This window comes from Nycticebus coucang, chromosome 14 (assembly GCF_027406575.1).
Source record: "Nycticebus coucang isolate mNycCou1 chromosome 14, mNycCou1.pri, whole genome shotgun sequence".
In the NCBI taxonomy this organism is placed as follows: Eukaryota; Metazoa; Chordata; class Mammalia; order Primates; family Lorisidae; genus Nycticebus; species Nycticebus coucang.
The window spans coordinates 8,888,387-8,913,810 of NC_069793.1; the positions used below are offsets into that span (position 1 = coordinate 8,888,387).

Consider the following 25,424-nt stretch of genomic DNA (forward strand, 5'->3'; position numbering starts at 1 on the left):
TGTGGCATGCTCATAGTTCTAAAAGTGTTAGTCTAGCTCCAGTGTTGAAATAGTCTGTGGTAGGATGGAGGGGAAACGTGGAACTAGGGAAAACAGGAGGCTCTTGCACTGTGTTAGGCAAGAGAGGAAGCCTATTACTGCACCTCCTCAGTGTCTCTAGAATTCATTCTTTTTTTTTTTTTTTGTAGAGACAGAGTCTCACTGTATGGCCCTCGGTAGAGTGCCGTGGCATCACACAGCTCACAGCAACCTCCAACTCCTGGGCTTAAGCGATTCTCTTGCCTCAGCCTCCCGAGTAGCTGGGACTACAGGCGCCCGCCACAACGCCCAGCTATTTTTTTTTGTTGCAGTTTGGCCGGGCTGGGTTTGAAACCGCCACCCTCGGTATATGGGGCCGGCGCCTTACCGACTGAGCCACACACGCCGCCCTAGAATTCATTCTTTCTCTGCCACCATCATTACCACTGTGTCCTAACGCAGACCATCATCATGTCAAGCCTGGGCAAATGCAATAGCCTCCTTTCCTATACACTTCTTATTTATTATTCATACAGTGGCCAGAAAGATCTTTTGACACCTCAGCTCATATCTTGCTTTCCTTCTCCACACTCCATTCTTCAGGCATGTGAGGGTCTCAGGTCTGTCACCTGTTGCATATCTCTTTCCTCCTTCCAGGAACGTCTTTCTCCTCAAGTATCATCGCAAGAAGCATTGCATAACTTCTCAGACAAGTGGGGCCTCTTCTCACAATGCTCTGTGCTTTCTTCATCATGGCACTTAGCACCCTGTGTTGGCATTGTTTAGATTTAAGTCCATAGCCAATGCCAACACAGTCACCCACACTGAATTCAAGGATGGGGTCCTGAGTCTTTTTATCTCACATGGAACAGACAAGTTGATTTTTAAGCAGAGACTATTAGTGTTAAAGAAGGATGTTTTATAATAATAAAGGGATCAGTTAATCAAGAAGACATAACAATTCTAAACACTCGTGCGCCTAATAGCAGGGCTTTCAATTACAAGAAACAAAAACTGAACTACAAGGAAAAATAGATAAATCCACAATAATAGTCAAAGATTTCAGTAATCCTTTCTCAATGATTGATAAAACGGGTGGACAGAAAATCACCAAGGATGTAATAGACTTGAGCTACACTATCAACAGTCTTGACCTGATTGATATTTACAGACCATTTCATCTAACAACAGCTTAACACATGATTTTCTTAAATGCATGTAGAGCATTTACCAAGGCAGATCATATTCTGGGATATGAATAAATTTAAAAGAATTCAAGTCACATTTCTCCCAAAAAATATATAGAAATGGTCAATAGCCTTTCCACACTACCCAGAGAGGAGTCCGTATAGTGTTTTGGATTCCTGTTGCAACTTAAAGGGAAAATTTTAGTATCTGGAGCCCTTGTCCTACAATTGAAGGAGGAGGACATCCTCAAATTTCTTGCAGCAGGAATCCACGCAGGTGGCACCAACCTTGACTTCCAAATGGAACAGAACATCTACAAAAGGAATAGTGATGGCATCTGCATCATAAAGCTGTGGAGGACCTGGGGACAAGCTTCTGTTAGCAGCTCATGCCGTTGCTGCCATTGAAACCCCTGCTGATGTCAGTGTCATCCAGAAATACTGGGAAGCAAGCTGTGCTGAAGTTTGCTGCTGCCCCTTGAGCCACTCCTAGTGCTGGCCACGTCACTCCAGAAACCTTCACTAGCCAGATGCAGGCAACGTTCCAGGAGCTGCATCTCCTGGTGGTTACCCTCCTCAGGGCTGACCACCAGCCTCTCACAAAGGCATCTTATCTTGACCTGCCTACTATTGCTCTGCATGGCACAGATTCTCCTCTGCCTCACGTGGACATCACCATCTCAGACAACAACAAGGGAACCCATTCAGTGGGTCTGATGTAGTAGGTGCTGGCCTGGAAAGTTCTCCATATGCGTGGCACCATCTGTGAACACCCATGGGAGGTTGGTCCTGTCCAATCTCCACTTCTACAGAGATCCTGAAGAGATTGAAAAGGGAAGAGAAGGTTGCCGCTGAGAAAGCTGTGACCAAGGAGGAATTATGGGGTGAAAGGGCTGCTCCAAATCATGAGTTCACTGCTACTCAACTTGAGGTTGCAGACTAGTCTGAAGGCTGCAGGCAGCCTCTGTGCCTACTCAGCAGCTCCCAGTGCTCCAGGCCACTGAATGGGTAGGAACAGCCACTGAGTGGACTTAAGCTGTCCTTCCACAGGCTCTTAAACAAGACGGAAATGAGGTTGACAGAAAATAAACATCAGTTTCTTTATTTTTTTACTAATTCATAACTTTGTACATTGATGCATTTATGAGGTTCAGGGTACTGCTTCAATATACAATGTGAAATGCTTACATTGAACTAAGTAACACATCCATCACAATTATACTCATTTATTAATAGTTTTGAAATGTACCATTGCATCATGCACATTAGGTGAGGTTCCCCCAAATGCCCTCCCTTCTCCCATATCCCCCTCCCCTCCCTTCTCTCTCCTCTTCCCTTCTACTTTCTGGACTGTAGTTATGTTTTGCCATTCATATGAGTGTGTAGGTGATTATATATTGATTTCATAGTCGTATTGAGCACATTGGATACTTTTTTTCCATTCTTGAGATACTTTACTAAAAAGAATATGTTCCATATGTTTCCAGCTCCATCCAGGTAAACATAAAAGATGTGAAGTCTCCATCTTTTTATGGCTGCATAGTATTCCATAAACATCAGTTTCTAAAAAAAACAACAATGGGCAATAAGCACATGAAAAAAATGTTAAACATCATTAGTCATCATGGAAATACAAATGAAAACTACAGAGATACTATTTCACACCTACTAAGCCAGGTGTAGTAAAAAAGACTGACACAAGTGTTCACAAGGATATGGAGAAACTGGTACCTTTATGCATTTCTAGTGGAAATGTAAAATACTGTAAATACTTTAGAAAACAGTTTGGAAATTCCGCAATAAGTTAAAGATAGAGCTATCTTGTGGCCCAGAAATGCTACTCTTAGGTATATGCCCAAGAGAACTGAAAATATCTGTTTACACAGACACACACAACAACTCAAAAGAATGTTCAACTTCATTGGCGATTAAGGAAATGAAAATTCACACAAGAATGAGAGATAAGTTTTCATTCATGTGTTGACAGAAAGTAAAAAAATCTTTTTTTTTTTTTTTTTTGTTGCAGTTTGGCCAGGGCCAGATTTGAACTTGCCACCTTTGGTATATGGGGCCGGCGCCCTATTCACTGAGCCACAGGCACCACCCCAGAAAGTAAAAAAATTTAACACCCCAACCTGTCGAGAGTGTAAAGCAAAATAACTCCACACAGGCAGAAGGAGAATGACTTGGCAGTATCTAGCAAAGGTGAATGTGTGTTTAGCCTTCAGCCTGGCAATTTCACTCCTAGAGAAACTCTCCTGTGCGTAGAAAAGGAACATATACACAGAATATTCATTGCAGCATTTTGTGAGTAGAGGGAAACTGTAAACATCTAAATGTTCATCCTTAGAAGAGAAGGTGTAAATAGTGGGATACTGTATAGTGAAAATGAATGAAGAGAGTCAACGTGGAGAAATCTCTGAAACATAATGTTGATCAAAATAACAAGTTGCAGAAGACTATATACGTTAAGACACTGTTTACTTTTTTTTTTTTTGGTGGTAGAATCTCCTCTTCCTCTTGCCTTGACCTCCTGAGTAGCTGGGACTACAGGTGCCCGCCACGATGCCCAGCTAATTTTTCTATTTTTAGTAGAGACAGGATCTCACTCTTGCTCAGGCTGGTCTCGAACTCCTGAGCTCAAGGGCTCCTCCTGCTATGGCTTCCCAGAGTGTTAGGATTACAAGCATGAGCCACCATGCTCAGCTTCCATTGACTATATTTTATTTATGAATAGAGATATATTCTCTATAGAAAATAAAAGAATAAAGAAATGTACCAAGTTTAGGATGAGGGGTGAGAGGCATAAGAGGAAAGCAATCAGAGAAAGGTAGATAGAATGATTCAGCTGGGTTTGTAATGTTTTATTTCATATACTGGGTGGTGGATACATAGGTGTGTCTATATTTTTCTCTTTTTGTCGTCCGAAATATGTCAAATATGTCTTTTTTTTTTTTTCTGAGACAGGATCCTGCTCTGTCACCTGGACTAGAGTACAGTGGCATCATCATAGTTCACTGCAACCTTAAACTCCTGGGCTTAAGCAATCTTCCTGCCTTAGCCTCCCAAGTAGCTGAGACTACAAGCATGTGCTACCACCACCAGCTAATTTTTATACTTTTTTATACAGATGGGGGTCTGGCTCCTTCCCAGACTGGTCTCAGATTCCTGGGCTTAAGTGATCCTTCTGCCTTGCCCTCCCAAAGGACTAGGAGTACAGGTGTGAGCTACAGTGCCAAGCCTGAAATATGTCTTTAAGTAATAATGGTGAGGTTCATCTATATATGCTGATGTGAAAGATGTTTTATTTTTTTTTTTCTATTTTTTTTAAACTTTAGACTTTAGATTTATTTAGGGCTGTTTGCACGTGTTTATAGAATATTTTACTCTAAAAGATGATCTAAAAGATGACAAAACAGTTCCCCCTCAGTGAGACTCTGGCCTAAATATACTTAAGCTTTATTTATATAGCAAGAGGATAACATTAAACACGGAAGCTTTCAATTTGAGGCGCTGAATGATGATCTACACAGGGCATCCTTCAAAGGCTACAATTAAGGACCCACTTCGCTTTTCAGCAATATAAGCCTGATTGAGGTCTTCTGGCCATTTGCTTGACATTCATGTTTTATGCCTTGAAATTTCTTTTGGATTGCATCCTTGGAGCTCGCATAGATCATTTTACTTTTCAGAGGTGCTAGTTCTGGTGTCCACAAAAAGAAGATCAACTCTTCTTTTCTGGACTCTTTCTCGCGTCATACAAAGCATAGCAACAATCTTTTTTAGGAAGCATTCCTACAAAATGCTTGAAAGGATCAGTAATGGTCATACCAATATCTCCAACCAAGATCTCTTTGCCTTCTACAATGATGCACTTTTTGTCAGCACTGAGACAAAAAAATGACAGCCTTCTTTCTTTTTTTGATTTCTTCTGGTGTGGAGCATTTCCTCACTTTCATGTCATCAAAAATGCGACAGACTTCGTCAACAACTTGCACTCCTGAGACCATGTTTGCCGCGGTGATCGCAGGGATGGGGAAAGGGAGCCAGCCTGGAAGATGTTTTATTAAGTTAAAAATGTAAGTTCCATAAGGTCTACGGGCCACTAAAAACAAAAATAAATTCCAGAACAATGTCAAAATTATGATCTCATTTATATAAAGAAAAATTAACTCTGTGTGTGCCTATAAAAAAGTAATAGTAGGGCGGCACCTGTGGCTCAGTGAGTAGGACACTGGCTCCATATACCAAGGGTGGCGGGTTTGAATCCGACCCTGGCCAAACTGCAACAAAAATAATAGCCAGGCATTGTGGTGAGCGCCTGTAGTCCCAGCTACTTTGGAGGCTGAGACAAGAGAATCACCTAAACCCAGGAGCTGGAGGTTGCTGTGAGCTGTGATGCCATGGCACTCTACTGAGAGTGAGACTCTGTCTCTAAAAAAAAAAAAAAAAAAAAAGAGTATTGGCTGGATGCAGTGGTTCATCCCATTATTTTCTTCATTTCATAGATGAGGAACTGAAGCTCAGAGAGGTTGAACAGTTGCCCCCAAATCATTCAGAATCTAAGCGGCAGACCCAGCATTTAAAACCACTTTGGTCTGATATTCTCATCACTCCCCCTGACCACTGTGAGCCCTAAATACAGTCATTATAAAGAAAGAGTCTAAAGGCCAGGCTGGGTGGCTCATGCCTGTAATCCTAGCACTCAGGGAAGCCAAGGCAGGTGGATTGCTTGAGCTCAGGGGTTGGAGACCAGCCTGAGCAAGAGCAAGACCTCATCTCTAAAACTAGCCAGGCACTGTGGTGGGTACCTGTAGTCCTAGCTACTCAGGAGGGTGAGGCAGGAGGATCTCTTGAGCCCAGAAGTTTGAGATTGCTATGAGCTATGACCCCACAGTACTCTATCAAGGGCAACAAAGTAAAATTTTGCCTAAAAAAAAAAAAAAAGAAAGAATGAGTCTAGGTCTATGTAACTGCCAGGAAAATTATTCATGCTATGTTATTTTATTATTTTATTTTTTGGCCGGGGCTGGGTTTGAACCCGCCACCTTTGGCATATGGGACCGGCGCTCTACCCCTTTGAGCCACAGGCGCTGCCTTCATGCTATGTCATTATGGGAAAAAAGCGAGAAGATTGTAGTTACATAGTGAAATTCCAGTTATTTAATTGGAATCAAACCTTAAAAAAATGAGTGTGCAACCTTTCTTCTTTTTGGAAGAATAAGAGTTGTCTTGGGCCACACATTAAATACATAAACACTAAAGAAAGCTGATGAGCGAAAATAAAAAAAGTCCTTGCATAAATCTTACAATATCCGATACCACAGATGAGCAAAACAGGCTTCAAATAATCTTCATGCAGCTTGTGGGCTGTAGGTCGGACACCCCTGAGAGGGATATTCACCAACTATTACTGGTGGTTATATGGGCGCAGGGGGGTGGAGATAGGACTTGGTGTATATGTATTTACCAGTTATGTTATAAATTTCTGTAAGATTTGAAATTTTCAAGATGAGCGGCAATTCGTTTCATAAGCAGAAAAATAAAGATTGGAAAATAAAGGCAGCAGCAATTTCAGGTCACTGGGAGCCATGTGGTAGGATAAATAGAAGCTTCATGGAGGACATTCTAGAGGACAAGCAGCCTTCAGATCCGAGATGTGAACTCCCTGCTATGGGCACCTATGACTCAGGCTGAGCTTTGTTTCATCTGCACGTTTGTGCACATTTGTAAGATTTCACTACTCTTTTTTTTTGAGACAGGGTCTCACTATGTCGCCCTTTGTAGAGTACTGGGGGTCACAGCTCACAGCAACCTCAAACTCTTGGGCTTAAGCAATTCTCTTGCCTCAGCCTCCCAGGTAGCTGGGACTACAGGCGCCCATCACACACTGGGTATTTTTTTTTTTATTGCAGTTGTCATTGTTGTCTAGCTGGCCCAGGCTGGACTCAAACCTGCCAGCCTTGGTGTATGTGGCCAGCGCCATAACAACTGTGCTACGGGTGCCAAGCCAGATTTCACAAATCTTAAAAGTAAGAATTTCTAGCTTCTCCAGGAAACCTGGCAATCTGACCCCACAGGGCCCACCTTCATGTTTGGGTAGGGCCAGGGCTCTCCAGTCCCCATGACATGGGTCACTCTTTTTTTATTTGTATCTTTTTCAATCAGCGTCTCTCTGCTGCCCAGGCTGGACTGCAGTGGTGTGAACATAACTCACTGCAGCCTTAAACTTCTAGGCTCAAGTGATCCTCCTACCTGAGCCTATTTTCATATTATGAGCACTGTACTGCTTAATAGACTGGAGCCTAACTTAGTAAGTAAACAAACCAAAACCTAATTTGGGAATATGTATAACAAACAGCAAAGTTTTAGCCAATCACCAGTAGCCAGGTTTCAGCCAATTATACCAAGTTCAAATAAGTCTGAGCCTACATGTAGCCAATCAGATGATTTCTCTGCTTTGCTTCTAAAAGCTCACTTCTAAAAGCTCACCCTGCTGTGTGGAGCTTTCCGAACCATTTCTGGTTTTGAGTGCTGCCAGATTCATGAATCTTTGCTGAAATGAACTCTGCTAAATTTAATTTGTCTATAAAGTTTTTCTTTTAAAATCCTTGACAGGTCGGGTGTGGTGGTTCACACCTGGAATCCTACCCTGTTTCCCCGAAAATAAGACAGTGTCTTATTTTAAGGTGTGCTCCCAAAGATGCGCTAGGTCTTATTTTCAGGGGACGTCTTATCTTTCCTGTAAGTAGGTCTTATTTTCGGAGGATGTCTTATTTTCCAGGAAACAGTATAGCAATCTGGGAGGTTGAAGCAGGTGAATTGCCTGAGCTCAAGAGTTTGAGACCATCCTGAGCAAAAGCCACATCCCATCTCCACTAAAAATATAAAAACTGGCTTGGCACCAGCCATATACACCAAAGGTGGCAGGTTAGAACCCAGCCTGGGCCAGCTAAAACAACAATAACAACTGCAACAACAACAAAAAATAGCCAGGCAGGCAGCTCCTGTGGCTCAGTGCATAGGGCACTGGCCCCCATATACCAAGGGTGGCAGGTTCAAACCCGGCCCCAGTCAAATGGCAACAAAAAATAGCCAGGCGTTGTGGTGGGTGCCTGTAGTCCCAGCTACTCGGGAGGCTGAGGCAAGAGAATCGCCCAAGCCCGGGAGTTGGAGGTTGCTGTGAGCTGTGTGACACCACGGCACTCTACCTGGGGTGACAAAGTGAGACTCTGTCTCTAAAAAAAAAAAAAAAAAAAAATAGCCAGGCGTTGTGGCAGACACCTGTAGTCCCAGCTACTTGGGAGGCTGAGGCAAGAGAAGTGCCTAAGCCCAAGAGTTTGAGGTTGCTGTGAGCTATGACGCCATGGCATTCTACTAAGGGCGATATAGTGAGACTCTGTCTCAAAAAAATAAATAAATAAAAATAGAAAAACTGGGTAGTGCCCGTGGCTCAGTGAGTAGGGCGCTGGCCCCATATACCAAGGGTGGCAGGTTCAAACCCAGCCCTGGCCAAACTGCAACAAAAAAAAATAGCCAGGCGTTGTGGCAGGCACCTGTAGTCCCAGCTACTCAGGAGGCTGAGACAAGAGAATTGCTTGAGCCCAAGAGTTTGAAGTTGCTGTGAGCTATGACACCACAGCACTCTACCAAGGGTGACAAAGTGAGACTCTTGTCTCCAAAACAAAAAAGGAAAGGAAGATGAAGAAGTGTCCCCTCACTTCCATGATGGAACACACCAGGTACTCACAGCTTGGAAGACCAACCCCTCCAGACAGACTCCCACCCACACGCTCTTAAGAAGTGTATCAACTGTGGATTAACCACACGTGAGAGCCAGTTTGTCTGTCTATTGGTATGTCTAAACTGCTTTTGATCTTCCCTTGGCCTCTATTCTCAGTCTTTCAATTAACAAGCATTTATTTACTGAGGACCTACTATGTTTAGGCCCCAAGCCAAGTGTCAGAGACACTATAGAGGACAAAGTAAAATTCTAGATCTCATGGAACTTTTAAGCTCATGGTGGAGAGATGCATTAACCAAGTGCAGGGTATCAACCTTCAGCCCGAATGAATGAATAAGTAAATACACCATGGTCCAAATTCCTTTTCTGTAGGAACTGATGTCAACTTTTTTTTTTTTTGCAGTTTTTGGCCAGGGATGGGTTTGAACCCACCACTCCTGGTATATTGGGGCAGGCACCCTACTCCTCAAGCCATAGGCGCTGCCCGATGTCAACATTTTAAAAACTAAATTCAATGTGTTTTTATTGAGCACCAACTATGCGACAGGCTTGCAGCTGGGGGTTTTGGATGGCTTACAACATCACCACTGCCTTCCCTGCACAAGTTCAGTACCAACGGAGAAATAGACACACAGGATAGAGACCAAATTGTTATCTTTGTTACCAATAAAGTTGTTTGGAAAACACAACTTTAAGTTTGTCTACACCTCCCTGAGTTGAACATACTTAGCCACTCTGCTCCTAAAGGTTTCTCCTTCTTCAGGCCCCTTACTGAGCATACATAGTTTCTTCTACCAATTTTGCCAAGGTAAGTCCCTCCTTTCCTTCTTGGAAAAATGAGTGAGACCAAGAGGGACAAAGCCAGAAGTATTAGTTACTCAGTAAAGGCCCTCCACATGGAAACAAGAATTAATGGGGAAAATCCTCAGATTTCATAAATCAAACAAAAACAATCAATATCCAACCAATCAACAGTTCTGTCTCAGTGTTCAATGTAATCCAAGCAGCATGAGACTGCATATACCTTGATAGGTTTGTGGATTATAGATGGCCATAAGTTCTTTTTCAGCTTCCCCACAGAGACATGGGTTTATTTCTTCATTCCCTTGATTCTGGGCTTGGCCTGTAACTTCCTTGGAACAAACAGAATATTGTGGAAATGATACAATGCCAATTCTGGGTTTAACCTTTGAAAGAATTGGCAGTTTCTGTTTCCTTATCTTGGAATTCAGCTACCATGCTGTGAGGAAGCCCAAGCAGACCTATGGGGAGGTTCGTGTAGAGGAGAATCGAAGCTCCAGCCAATGGCCAGCACCAACTTGCCAGCCACTGGAGTGCAACATCTTGGAAGTGGATCCTCTAGCTTCCAGTTGAGCTGCTCCAGATGATGCCACATGGAGGATAAAAGAATTGCCCCATGAGATCTCGCCCAAATTGCAAAATGGAAGGGAAGAAATGATTGTTATTGCTGTAAGCCTCTGAGTTTGAGGGTGGTTTGTTTCACAGCAGTAGTCCAATTTGTCACCACATCCTCAGCCCCAGGTTCAGGGCTTGCTACAGAATAAGAGCTCAGTGAGAGTTAAAGGAGTAAATAAACAAATGATGAGACATGTGGATAGGTGGATGGTTGAATGTCTGGGTAAATGAATTGTGTTGGGTTTGGCAGCCCTGGGGTGGTGGGTTCTGGCAAAATCAGGAACCCAGTGGCCAAATGCTTCACAGGGGATGAGAAGATATTTCTTCCGGAATTGTTATAAATAATTTCCTGGGCAGGGTCCCTGCTGGATCTGCTTAGTGGCATGTCACAGCAGTTCACACTCAGCTATTAAATTGAGACAATAACTGTAACCCAGAGATCTGGAAGGCTCCACAGCATGGTGGTTCCAGAGCCACATCACTGGAAGCACACCGGCAGAAGGGATGCCTGAGGGCTGCCACCCTGTCCCTCCATTCCACTCAGTTCCAAACTTGAATCTCATATGACTGAAACCATGTCAGGAACTACTAGAACACATGTGGTTCAGGCTGCTGGGAAGAGGCTGGGACAGAGGCTGAGTGACCAGCCTGCAGGGACTCCCTACAGGGACACTCGGGTGTCTGCACCTGCATGATCTGCACCTAACTGCCTCCCCCGCTCCCCACCATGTACTTTGTACGTGGTCAGACTTAACCGGCCCCCACTCCCCAAGCTCCACTCAACCTCTTCAGCCTGGCTATTCTCACTTTTGTGCCTCCCTGCATAAAGCAGCAGCTTTTCCCTCTTGTGTTTGCCTGGTGCACAGCCAAAGACATTTCCAGCATCTGCCATGAACCCAAGTGAGTCCCCCCATCTTGGTGCTTATGGCATTTAACCTGATGTGAACTCAGCCCAATAGGACCCTATGTTGTAATTACTTCCATGTCTGTGACATCCATCAGGGCAGGGCTGAGAATAATCAAAATAACCACCACTCACATGTAAATAGCTAGAATAATCACACAGCCTATGTGTGTTGAGCTCTCACTGTGTGCCAAATACAGTTTCTGTCCCTAAAGCTTGGGGGCTCAGTCATTCCCAACAATTTGGGAATGAGTGAATTATTATTAGCATGTCTGTTTCATAGGGGAGGAAACTCAGACACAGCAGTACCTTGCCTGGGGTTTACACAACAAACAGAGAAAAGCTAAGTTGAGATCTAAGCCCAGGCATGGTGGTCCCACTGCTCTGCTCTCACCCCCTGAACTTTGCAACATGTCCATTTTCTCAATCTCCATGACACTCACCATTTTGTTTGTTTGTTTGTTTGTTTTAGACAGTTTTGCTATGTCGCCCTCGCTACAGTGCCATGGCATCACAGCTCATAGCAACCTCAAATTCTGGAGCTTAAGCAATTCTTTTGGCTCAGCCTCCCGAGTAGCTGGGACTACAGGTGCCCACCACAACGCCTGGCTATTTTTTGGTTGTAGTTGTCATTGTTGTTTAGCAGGCCAGTGCAGGGCTCAAACCCACTAGCCTCGATGTATGTGTCTGGCACCCTACCCACTGAGCCATGGGCACTGAGCCAGACACTCACAATTCTGTTGATGAGAGAACCGATGTTCAGAGATGCTAAGGTGCTTAGCCAGAGTCACCTGCTGAAGAGTGGCTGGGCTGGGACTCTGTCTACTTCCCTGACACTGCTGGAAATCTCCAGTGAGGGCTTATAGTCAGTTTCTCCCGCCAACCCAAGAAGCGTTTGGGGGACTGGGCACGGTGGCTCACACCTATAATCCCAACACTCTGGGAGGCTAAGGCGGGCCAGTCGCTGGAGCTCACAAGTTCAAGACCAGCCTGAGCTAGAGCAAGACCCTGTCTCTAAAAATAGCTGGGTGTTGTAGTCCCAGCTACTCAGGAGGCTGAGGCAAGAGAATCTCTTGAGCCCAAGAGTCTGAGGTTGTTGTGAGCTGTGACAACACAACACTCTATCAGGGGCCACAGAGTGAAACTGTCTCAAAAAAAAAAGCTTTGGGGGGCTCAGTCATTCCCAAGAATTTCTGGGCAAAGCCAGGAAACAACCACCTTAGGGCCCCTGGAAGGCTGCTACCCAAGACAGTCATTGAACCTGGGTGTCCTCAGAGGGCAGAGCACGGACAGGAAACTGATGCCTCTCCTTTTTGCAGGGTGCAGCCAGTCAGCTAGTGAGGCTACATCAGGACTCTTAATTCAGGCTGTTCTGGGTGTCTGTGAAAGGGGCAGGCTGGCGACAAACTCAGGGCAGCACATATCACCCAAGTCTAGTACAAAGGGAGGTGTTGAGGACACTAGGCACAGGTCTGGGCAATCAGCTGGCAGCCAGGCAATCAACACACAATTACTAGACCTATTATGTGCCAGGCCCAGAGCACAACTGCCCTCATGAGCCTTCTTACTTGGTGCAAGATATTTGGGGAACACGCCTTCCCTCCCTCTCTTTTGCACTTGCTCCTACCTCATGGTTCTTCCTTCTTGTCAGGATGGATCCTCCCATCCATTTACTCGACTATTCATCTAACAAGGATTTATCAAGTGCCCACCTTAAAACGGGCTTTGTTTTAAGTGCCCAACATTAGTGAATGAAACAGACAAAAATCCCTGCCCTCATGGAGCTTACAGTCTATAAAAGACAAAAAATAAACTAAGACATAAGCAGAGAAATGGTAACTTTGAGAAACCAAGAGGGGAGAGGAGGCAGAGAAGGCAAGAAAGACCCAGAAGTTTTGAGGGAGGAGAGAGACAGCTCTTCTGTCCCAGCAGGAGGGAAGGTAGAGGGAGTGTGTACAGGTGCAGACTGAGGAAGCTGGAGGAACAGAGAACAAGAAAGAAACGAGTAGGAGGTTTGAGCAGCAAGGAGAGGCTGTGAGTAGTTAGCTCAGAAAGCGGAGATACAAAGTCCTAGATGTCTGTAGGGGAATTGCCAAGGAGTATTCATGCCCAAATTGTGTGGCCTCAAGTTAGAGCTGAAACAATCCTCTGGTGCAGGTGGAAGTAGGTGGATGCATGGGTTCCACCCTGGCGTGAGTCCCCCAGGGGTGGTCATTTTAGGAACATCCAACATTTTAAATAATCTTCCTTTCAAAAGATGGAGCCTCGTCCCCTCCTCCTAAGGGTAAAGTAGACTTACTAACTCACTTCTGATGAATAAAATTGAAGGAAAGTGGTGGCAGGAAGCTTTGGAGTCCTGGTCACAAAGGCATTTGGCTTCCGGCTTCCCGCTCTCTTGGATCACTCATTCTGGGCGATGCCAGCTGCCATGTCATGAGACACTCAAGCAGAAACATGGACAGATCTGTGGGGTGAGGAGCTGAGGCCTCCCTGCCGACAGTCACCTGAGTGAGCCACGGGGGAAGGGGGTCCTCCAGCCCCACCCAAACCCTCACAAAACTGTAGCCCCAGCCGACATCATTTTTTTGTTGTTGTTGCAGGTTAATCTAAAGGTACAAAGAAGTAGGGTACAATGTTCGCATTTGTCAGATAGAGTCTCTCTTATAATTGTATCCTACCCAGGAGGTGTGGCATACACCCTAACATGTGCCCTTTAAGTGTGAGCACACCCATCCCCCTCCCACCTCCTCTCTCCTTGTCCCTCATTCCCCAGCCCCCTACTCTGAAGTGATTTTTTTCTCTTATGTGGGTGTGTCTTAGATCATCTACTGGCTTCATATGAGTATTGAGTACATTGGATTCTTGCTTCTCCAGTCTTCTGTTTTGCTTTGTTTTTGAGACAGAGTCTCAAACTATTGCCCTGGGTAGAGTGCTGTGGCTTCATAGCTCATCGCAACCTCAAACTCCTGGGCTCAAGCGATCCTCTTGACTCAGTTTTTCTTTTTTTTCTGCCCCTTTTTTCTATTTTTAGTACAGACAGGATCTCACTTTTGCTCAGGCTGATCTCGAATTTGTGAGCTCCAGCTATCCACCCACATTGGCCTCCCAGAGTGCTAGGATTACAGGCGTGAGCCACCTCGCCTAGCCATTGCTTCTCCATGTTTTTTTCTTTTCTTTCTTTCTTTTTGAGACAGAGTCTCCCTATGTTGCCCTTGGTAAAGTGCCGGTGGTGTCACAGCTCACAGCAACCTCAAACTCTTGGGCTTAAGTGATTCTCTTGTCTCAGCTCCCAAGTAGCTGGGACTACAGGCGCCTGCCACAACACCCGGCTATTTTTTGGTTGCAGTTGTCATTGTTGTTTAGCTGGCCCGGGCCGGGTTTGAACCCACCAGCCTTGGTGTATGTGGCTGGTGCCCTAACCACTGAGCTATGGGTGCCGCCTGCTTCTCCATTTTTGGATACTTTCTAAGAAGAATGTGTTTCAACTTCACCAGAACCGCGCTTGGAAGCGTGGTCCTGTGGCAGTGCAGAGAGGGCGTGGAGGCAGGGAAGGAGCCCTCAGAAGCTGAGGCAGCCGCCTGGGGACAGAGATAAGGGCAGCCCTGTCTGGGCTGGGAGGTGTAGAGAGCCAGGAAGCAGATGGGAGGTGGGGTCAGAAAGGGGACCAGGTGGCCCCAGGCTTCTGTGTGGGAGGTTGAATTATTCTCCAAAAGGAAATCCAAGCCTGTGAACCCAGCATTTTGGGAGGCTGAGACAGGCAGTATAGCGAGACCGCATCTCTGCCAAAAATACTTCCAAACGAACAACCGTATATAAGGTGGGGAATGCTGGAGACAACAGGTTTAGGAGCAGCATATCGAATTCGCTTTTCAAAATTATGAAATATCTGATATGTGCAAAATAATTTGTGCCAAAGATACATAAGCAATGGAATGAAATGATAAGCTCCTAGCTTGAGAAACCATACGTGAGCGCAGTCATCAAGGTTGCCTCTGCTCACCTCCCACCCAAGATACCACAAGCCCTAATTTTACTATTCCTAAACTCATCACCTTGCTTTTATTTTTTCTCATAAACCCAAGTAAGTGTGCCTATCAAAATATTCCAGTTAAGAATTGAAAGAGAGTGGCACCTGTGGCTCAGTGGTTAGGGCGCCAGCCCCATATACCAATGGGTTCAAACCCGGCCCCAGCCAAACTGCAACAACAAAAAAATAGGCGGGGCTTGGCGCCTGTGGCTCAAGCGGCTAAGGCACCAGCCACATACACCTGAGCTAACGGGTTCGAATCCAGCCCAGGCCCGCCAAACAACAATGATGGCTGCAACCAAAAAATAGCCAGGCGTGGCGGGCACCTGTAATCCCAGCTACTTGGGAGGGAGAGGCAGGAAAATCACTTGAGCCCAGGAACTGGAGGTTGCTGTGAGCTATGATTTCACAGCACTCTACCCAGAGTGACAGCTTGAGGCTCTGTCTCAAAAAAAAAAAAAAATAGCTGGGCATTGTGGCGGGCACCTGTAGTCGCAGTTACTCAGGAGGCTGAGGCAGGAGAATTGCCTAAGCCAGGAGTTGGAGGTTACTGCAAGCTGATGACACTCTAAAAAAAAAAAAAGATTTTGTCTGCTAATTCAACGTGTGTAATATTTTAGGACACTCAGGATTTTGATTTCTGCCACGTTTTTAGTTTTAGTAAGTTATATTTTTCTGTAAGGATTTGTTCTTTTTTTTTTTTTTTTTTGTAGAGACAGAGTCTCACTTTATGGCCCTCGGTAGAGTGCCATGGCATCACACAGCTCACAGCAACCTCCAACTCCCGGGCCTAAGCGATTCTCTTGCCTCAGCCTCCCAAGTAGCTGGGACTACAGGCGCCCGCCACAACGCCCGGCTATTTTTTTTTTTTTTTGGTTGCAGTTCGGCCAGGGCCGGGTTTGAACCCGCCACCCTTGGTATATTGGGCCGGCGCCTTACAGACTGAGCCACAGGCGCCACCCGATTTGTTCATTTTTATATACATCTAAAAATAAATATACAGGTTGAATATCACTCATCTGAAATGCTTAGGATCAGAGTAGTTTTGAGTTTTGGGGGGGTGGGAATTTTGGAATATCTGCATATACAGAATGAGATACTTGGGAATAAGACACATGTCTAAGTAAAATACTCATGTATGTTTCATATGGTAATTCTGTACCATATTTTTAGTAATTTTGTGCATAAAACAAAGTTCATGTTAAGAACTTATGTTACTGTTTCTGAATACACCTGGAATGGGAACAGTGTAGCTGAGGATTCTGGCTCCAGGTCTCTCAAGAGCTAATCAAGCTGTCAGCCAGGGCCACTGTCATCTCAAGAATCTGCTGAGGTGGAAGCCCAGAGATCACCTCCAAAGCTCACTCATGTGATTGTGGGCAGGCCTTGGATCCTTACTACATGGGCCTCTCCTGAGCCTGCTTACAACATAGTTTTCCTCAGAATAAATGACCTAAGACAGAAGAGAGGAAGCAAGTAAGGACTTACAGTAGAAAACTTAATTTGTTTATAAGCTGGTATCAGAAGTTATTCTCACTTCTGCTATGTCCTATTGGTCCAGCCCTGCTGCAAAGTGGGAGGAGCCTGCAAGGGTGTTGCCAGGAGGAAGGGATCACCAGAGGTTGCCTTGGAAGATGGCTCTCAAATCTTTCTTAGTATTTTGTTTTTAATTTGTTTACTTTGTTGTTGTTGTTCCCAGTGTTTTCCTGGATATTGTTGTAGGTTTATTTTTCAGTATGAACTTTAGTATTAATTTATTTAATTCTAAATGTGTTGGTATGTTTAATGGAGTTGCATTGAATTAATAAAATAACTAAAGGTGAACTGAAATCTTCATGTTGATAGAGCCCCCATTCTTAGAACAGGATGTCTTCCCAGCTGTTCATACCTACTTTTATGTCTTTCAGCGATATTTCAAAGTTTTCCTCCTATAGACTTTACACATTCCTTTTCTTTTTTTATTTTGCTTTTTTCTTTTTTTCTATTCAGTCTCTGTACAAACTGTCAAAAATTGCCAATGCCAACTATATTTTAAGTTGTCATGGCAGGTACTGGGAAAAGTTTTTACTTATCCAATCACGCCTTGGATAAAACTCATTGGCTACGATAACTGCCACTGGACAAAGCAACAAATTCTCTTTCTTCCCTCTTTTCTTCCTTCCTTCCCTCCCTCCCGCCCTCTTTTTTTTTTTTTTTGAGACAGAGTCTCATTATATCACCCTCGGTAGAGTGCCAGTGGCATCACAGCTCACAGCAACCTCAAACTCTTGGGTTTAAGGGATTCTCTTGTCTCAGCCTCCCAAGTAACTGGGACTACAGGCGCCCGCCACAACACCTAGCTATTTTTTGTTGCAGTTGTTGTTTAGCAGGCTCAGGCTGGGTTTGAACCTGCCAGCCTCATTGTATGTGGCTGGTGCCCTGATGAGCCCCTTCTTTCTTTTCCTCTTTCTTTCTTTTCTTTCCTTTCTTTCTCTCTCTCTCTTTCTTCTTTTACTTTTGTCAGAAAGAGCATCCCTTTGTCACCCAGTCACCCAGGTTACAGTGCAGTAGCATCACCATATCTTACCGCAAACTCAAATTCAAACACAAACTCCTGGGCTCAAGTGATCCTCCTGCCTCAGCCTTCTAAAAGGCCACCACGTCTGGCTAATTTTTTAAATTTTGGGGTGGGGTGGGGAGAGACAGGGTCTTGCTATGTTGCCCAGGCTGATCTCCAACTCCTTGCCTCAAGCAATCCTTCTGCTCAGCCTCCCAAAGTGCTGTGATTACAAGTATGAACCACTGCACTTGTATAGGTTTACATATTGCTTATTAAGTTTATTCCTTGTTGTTGCTGTAAATTAATTTATCTGCCATTGTACCTTCTAAATGATTATTATTTATGTACTTAAAGGCTATTGGGGCACAGGGGTTCATGCCTGTAATCCCAACACTTTGGGAAGACAAGGAAGGAGGACAGCTTGAAGCCAGGAGTTTAAACCAGTCCGAGCAACATGGAGAGAACCCTGTCTTAAATAAAATAAAATAAATAAAATATTGATTTCTGTGTTCATTTTATATACTGTTAACTAATTGAAATATTTTATTGTCTGACTTAGTTTTACCATTGACTCCACTGGGTTTTATAGGTATACTATCATATTATCATCATATTATCTGCAACTAGAGATAATTTTATATTTTCTTTACCAGTTCTCATGCTTGTACTTTATTTCTCTTATCTAATTGCATTGCTTAATATTTCTAATAAAATAAATAAAATGTTGAATAGGAACAGTCATAGTGGGCATACTTGCTTTGTTCCTGAACTTTTGTTTTTAGTAAGATACTGGCACTGGACTAGGATACAGATAGATGTACACATATTCATATTGAGGAAATATCTCTCAATTCCTATTTTCTTAAGCATTTTTATAAAGTGAGGGGTTTTTTTTGTTTTTGTTGAGTCAGAGTCTCACTCTGTTGCCCTGAGTAGAGTGCCTTGGCATCATAGCTCACAGCAACCTCAAACTCCTAGGTTTGAGCAATCCTCTTGCCTCAGCTCCCCAAGTAGCTGGAACTGCAGGAACCTGCTACAACACCCAGCTAATTTTTCTATTTTTCAGTAGAGATAGGGTCTTGCTCTTGCTCAGGCTGGTCTCAAACTCCTGAGCTCAGGCAATCCACCTGCCTTAGCCTCAATCCTAGTACAATCCTTAGTGCTAAGAATACAGGTGTGAGCCACCACACTGGGCGTCTAAAGTTAGGTGTTCAACTTTGTAGGTTTTGGGTGGCACCTGTGACTCAGGGAGTAGGGCGCCAGTCCTATATGCTGGAGGTGGCGGGTTCAAACCCAGCCCCGGCCAAAAACCACAAAAAAAAAAAAGAAAGAAATCAACTTTGTAGGTTTTATCAGCATCTATGATGATGATTATATTTTTTCCCTTAAATCTATTAATTTGATCTATGATATTAATGGATTTCCTAATATTGAATCAATCTTGATTTCTAGAATAAATTCCATTTGATCATGGTATATTGTTTCCTTACTGTCATGCCGCGCTCTATTTGCTAATATTTTTTTATAAATTTAGTTTTAATTAAATTTAAAATATATAAGCAAATTATGTATTACTAAAAATATCTTTTATGCCTTATCTTTTATGTTAGCTTTTATAAAGTTTAAGTGTTGTATTTTTAAATTAACAAAAAGTTTTATATTGCCCATTAAAGGTACTCTCACATGGAAGATAAATAAACACTAGTGTGTTTCTAAGTTATTAGAGAAAAAGAGTTACAAAAACCATATTTATTTAAAACCCTTTTGAAAAAAAATCTATTGATTGAATTGACTGTTACATTGGAGACAGACGTATTGACTTTTGACAACTTGACCAACAATTCGTTTTTAATTAACCTGGGGTTGTCAAATTATGATCACCCTTTGTCTTGGATGAACAATCTCAAATGTGGTCATCTATATAGAGAAATTGAGTCCTCTGACAGGAATTATCCTTGACAAGGTTTCAGTTTGGAGGTTACCAGATAGAATATAGGATACTTAGTCGAATTTGAATTTCAGATAAACAATGAATACTTTTCTATTTGCTAATATTTTATTTAGTATTTTTGCATCACTCCATATTCATGAGTGATATAGGTCTACAGTGCCTTCAAGATTTAGGCATTAGGCTGGGCACGGTGGCTCACGCCTGTAATCCTAGCACTCTGGGTGGCGGAGGTGAGTGGATTGCCTGAGTTCACAGGTTCTAGATCAGCCTGAGCTAGAACAAGACCCAGTCTATAAAAATAGCTGGACACTGTGCTGGGCACCTATAGGCCCAGCTACTTGGGAGGCTGAGGCAAGAGGATTACTTGAGCCCAAGAGCTTGAGGTTGAGTGAAACTCTGTCTTAAAGAAAAAAAAAAGATTTAGGCATTAATGTTTTATTTGCTTCATAAAAAAAGTAAAGAATTTTCTGAAACAATTTATAGAGCATTAGGACTACTTGCTCTTTATTTATTTACTTTTTTTTAATTTTGAGACAGAGCCTCAAGCTGTTGCCCTGGGTAGAGTGCTATGGCATCACAGCTCACAGCAACCTCCAACTCCTGGGCTCAAGCAATTCTTCTGCCTCTGCCTCCCAAGTAGCTGGGACTACAGGCACCCACCACAATGCCCAGCTATTTTTTGGTTGCAGCTGTCATAGTTGTTTGGCAGCCCGGCCAGATTCGAACCCGCCAGCTCAGGTGCACGTGGCTGGTGCCCTAGCCACTTGAGCCACAGGCGCAGAGCCAGACTACCGCTCTTTAAAGGTTTAGAAAGTTTCCCTGTTAAACTGTCTAGGCCTGGTGCTTTTTTGTGAGGTAGTTCTTAAATAACGTTCTCTACTGTTTTCTATAGATATTGGTCTATTTAAGAGTTTTAACTCAGCTGGCTCACGCCTGTAATCCTAGCACTTTGGAAGGCTGAGGCAGGTAGATTGTTCGAGCTTAGAAGTTTGAGACCAGCCTCAGCAAGAAGAAGACCCCATTGCTACTAAAAATAGAAAAATATAGGAAAAGAAAAAAACTATTCAGGCATTGTGGAGGGCACCTCTAGTCTCAGCTACACGGGAACCTAAGGCAAGAGGATTGCTTAAGCCCAAGAGTTTGAGGTTGCTGTGAGGTTAACACAGAACTCTAGCCTTGGTGGTAGAGCAAGACTATCAAAAAAAAAAAGTTTTAACTCTTGGCTGGTCTGATTGCAGTGGTGTTCACAGCTAATTGATCACAACCAGTTACAGATTCCTCTGGTCATTTTCTACTCCCACTGCTTCACTTGACAAGCCTAAAAAAAAAAAAAAAATTTTAACTCTAATAGGGTAAAATTTGTTAATCTCTATTTCCCCAGGAATTATCCATTTCTTTCAGGTTTTCAAATTTATTTGTATAAATAGACTCAAGGCGCGGCACTCATAACTCATTGGGTAGGGTGCCGGCTACACACATCGAAGCTGGCAGGTTCCAACATGCCCCAGGCCAGCTAAACAACAATAACAACTGCAACCAAAAAATAGCCAGCTGGGCCTATAGGCGTTGTGGCAGATGCCTGTAGTCCCAACTACTTGGGACGCTGAGGCAAGAGGATCACTTAAGCCCAAGAATTTGAGGTTGCTGTGAGCTGTGATACTACAGCACTCTACTGAGGGTGACATAGTGCGATTCTGTATACAAAAAAAAAAATAGTCTGTAAACAGACTTGTACGCTTTTTAAATTCTTTTTAAAAAATTATTTATTTTTTGGCTCGGCACCTGTAGCTCAAGTGGCTAAGGTGCCAGCCACATACACCAGAGCTGGTGGGTTCGAATCCAGCTGGGGCCTGCCAAACAACAATGACAACTACAACTAAAATATAGTAGGGTGTTGTGGTGAGCGCCTGTAGTCCCAGCTACTTGGGAGGCTGAGGCAAGAGAATCACTTAAGCCTAGGAGTTGGAGGTTCCTGTGAGCTATGACGTCATAGCACTCTATCTAAGGCAAAAGCTTGAGGCTCTGTCTCAAAAAAGTATATATTTATTTTTAATAATTATGATCAAATATACATAACATAAAATTTACCATTTTAATTATATATATATATATATATTTTTTTTTGGATACAGAGCCTCAAGCTGTCACGCTGGGTACAGTGCCATGGCGTCACAGCTCACAGCAACCTCAGACTCTTGGGTTTAAGCAATTCTCTTGCCTCAGCCTCCCAAGTAACTGGGACTACAGACACCTGCCACAATGCCCTGCTATTTTTTTGCTGCAGTTGCCATTGTTTAGCTGGCCTGGGCAGGGTTGGAATCCGCCAGCCTTGGTGTATGTGGCCGGCGCTCTACTCACTGCCTGGAGACAGAGTCTTATTTTGTCACCCGCAGTAGAGTAATGGGGCATCATAGCTCACAGCAGCCTCAAACTCTTGGGCTCAAGTGATTCTCTTGCTTCAGCCCCCCAAGTAGCTAGTACTACAGGCACCCACCACAACGTCCATCTAGTTTTAGAGATAGGATCTCTCTCTTGCTCAGGTTGGTCTCCAACTCCTGAGCTCAAGCAATCTGCTCACCTCGACCTCCCAGAGTGCTGGGATTACAGGCGTGAGCCACCTTGCCCCACCTCACTATACCCATTACTGTCATTCCCTATTTCCTACTTCACCAGCTTGGCAAGCCCTAACCTATTTTCTGTCTTTCTAGATTTGTCAATTTTGAACATGTCACATAAATAAAATCATGCAATGTGTGGCCTTTTGTAACTATCTTCTTTGACTTAGAATAATTTTTGCAAGGCTTACCCATGTCATAGCACGCATCAGTGCTTCTCTTCACCGCTGAGTCATATTCCATCGTATTGTACTCCATAGTAGGATCGCTTCTCGGCCTTTTGGCTAAGATCAAGTGTACTCCATAGTAGGACTATGCCACATTTTGTTTACCAGTTCCTCAGCTGATGGACATTTGGGTGGTTTCCCCTTTTTGGCTTTTATGAATAATGCTGCTATAACATTATGCACAAGTTTTTGTGTAAACCTATGATTTCAGTTCTCTTAGATTTATACCTAGAAGTAGAATTGTGAGTTAAGTGGTAACTCTATAACTAACTTTTTGGGAGCTGTCAAACTGTTTTTAAAGCAGCTGCACGATTTTGTGTTCTAATCAGAAACACATGACAGTTCCAATTTCTCCACATCCTTGCCAATACTTGTCACTGTCTCTCTCTTTTTTTTTAAGAGACAGAGTCCCACTCTGTCACTCAGGTTAGAGTGCAGTGATGCCATCATAGGTCACTGCAGCCTTGAGACCCTAAGCCATGAAAAGGTGCTCAAACTTCTGCCTCAGCCTCCCAAAGTGCTGGGACTACACGCATGAGCCCCTGTGCCCAGCTTGTCTTTTTGGTTCTAGCCATCCTAGTGGGTATCAGGTGTTATTTTATTGTGTGAGTCTATGGTTTGTTTTTGTGCTTCTTAATGATTTTGAGCACTTTTTAATGTGCATATTAGCTATATGTGTATCTTCTTTGAGAAATGTCTATTCAGATCTTTTGCCCACCTCAAAAATAGAGCTATTAAATTATTATTATTGTTGTTGTTGTTGTTGAGTAGGCAGAGTCTTTTAAATATTCTGGGTACAAGTCCCTTATCAGATACATAGTTTGCAAATATTTTCTCCCATTCTGTTGTTGTCTTTTCACTTCCTTAATGGTAGCCTTTGCAGCACAAAGCTTTTAATTTTTATGTAGCCCAATGTATCTATTTTTTCCTACTGCCATTTGTGCTTTAGGTGTCATGTCTAAAAAACTGTTGCCAAGGTCATGAGGATTTGCACCTATTTTTTCTCCCAAGAGGTTTATAGTTTTAGTTCTTACCTTTTAGGTCTATTTATGGTCTATTTTGAGTTTTGTTGTTGTTGTTGTTGTTTTGTATGGTGTGAGCCACCTTGCCCAGCCAGTTTGGTAGTTTCTTTCTTTCTTTCTATTTTTTTTTTTTTTTTTTTTGAGACAGAGTCTCCAAGAGTCTCTACCCTGGGAGAAGTGCCGTGGCGTCACAGCTCACAGCAACCTCAAGCTCTTGGTCTTAAGTGATTCTTTTGCCTCAGCCTCCCAAGTAACTGGGACTACAGGTGTCCGCAATAACACCCAGCTATTTTTTTTTTAATTGTAGTTGTCATTGTTGTTTTTAGTTGGCCGGGGGCAGGTTCGAACCCGGTGTATGTGGCCAGTGCCCTACCCACTGAGCTACGGGTGCCGCCCCGTTTGGCAGTTTCTTAACATTCTTTTACCACATGACCCCTGCTAGGTATTCATTAGGTATCTCTCCTAGAGAAATAAAAAACTCATATTAATATAGCTATCCATACCAGAGAATTGCATAGTTGTTTAGCTCTCAAAGTCCCAAACTGGAAACAACCCATTTGTACCATGGGTTACTATTCAGTAATAAAAAGGAACAAACTACTCATACAGGCAGCAACCTGGATGGATTTTTAAGGGCACTATGTTGAGTGAAAAATTATCTCAAAAGTAATATACGGTAGCTCCCCCTTATCTATGGTGGATATGTTCCAAAATCCCTAGTGTATACTATTGAGCCCTATATATACCGAATTTTTTCCTATATATACCTATGATAAAGTATAATTTATACATTAGGCACAGTAAGAGATTAACAACAATAACTAATAAAATAGAATGTAACACTATACTGTAATAAAAGTTGCATGAATGTGGTCTCTCTCAACATATCTTTTGTCCTCATGAAATTGAAATGGTAAAAAGTGGAACCTTGGATAATGGGCGACTTCTGTACTGTGATTTCATTTATACAGTGTTCTTGAAACGACAATATTATAGAGATGGAGATTAATGGTTGCCAGGGGCCAACATAGGGAGGAGGGTGTGACACGAAGGAATAGCACACAGGAGTTTCTTTGGGTGACAGAATAGTCTACATATTGATGGAGGCGAAGGTTACACAAATCTATGCATGTGAAAATATATAGAATTAGACACCAAAACCCAAGAGTGGGTGAATGTAAAAACTCTAATGGGAACTTCCTGGTTCTAATTGTACTGTAATTATGTAAGATATTAACATTGGGGGATGCTCAGGGAACGGGATATGAAAATTTTCTAAACTTTTTTTTTCTTTTTTTTTTTGTAAAGAGCCTGGGTCTTGCTCTTGCTCAAGCTGGTCTTGAACTCTTGAGCTCAAGCAATCCACCCACAGCTCAGCCTCCCAGAGTGCTAGGATTATAGGCATGAGCTACCATGCCCAGCCCAATTTTCTAAATGTTCTAAGCAACATCTGTGTGAGTCTAAAATTCTTTCAAAATAAAGTTTTCTCCCCAGTGTGGTGTGTCAGATCTCTGAGGCTGGCACTGAGGGGAATGGTTGTGGAAGCTCCCCCAGGAGACTAGCCCATACACAAGCTTCTTTTTCTTTCCCTTACTGACCTCTAGCTTTAGGTAAAGTGGGAGGGAAGAGAGGTTGAAAACACAGCTGGTGGCTGGGCATGGTGGCTCACTCCTGTCATCCTAGCATTCTGGGAAGCTGAGGCAGATAAATCACCTGAGCTCAGGAGTCTGAAACCAGCCTAAGCAAGAGTGAGACCCCATCCCTACTAAAAATA

General features: G+C 43.3%; 1 protein-coding gene, 1 non-coding gene and 1 pseudogene across 2 annotated transcripts in view; all 3 read right to left on the minus strand.

Annotated features, from left to right (window-relative positions):
* Positions 1–25,424, minus strand: part of FAU (FAU ubiquitin like and ribosomal protein S30 fusion) — an 86,548-nt gene that overhangs the window by 18,026 nt on the left and 43,098 nt on the right. The gene's annotated exons all lie outside the window — the stretch shown is intronic.
* On the minus strand, positions 4,483–5,307 carry LOC128564938 (destrin-like; annotated as a pseudogene).
* Positions 17,288–17,424, minus strand: LOC128566293 (U4 spliceosomal RNA). The gene has a single exon (XR_008374552.1). It is a non-coding gene; the product is annotated as a U4 spliceosomal RNA (small nuclear RNA).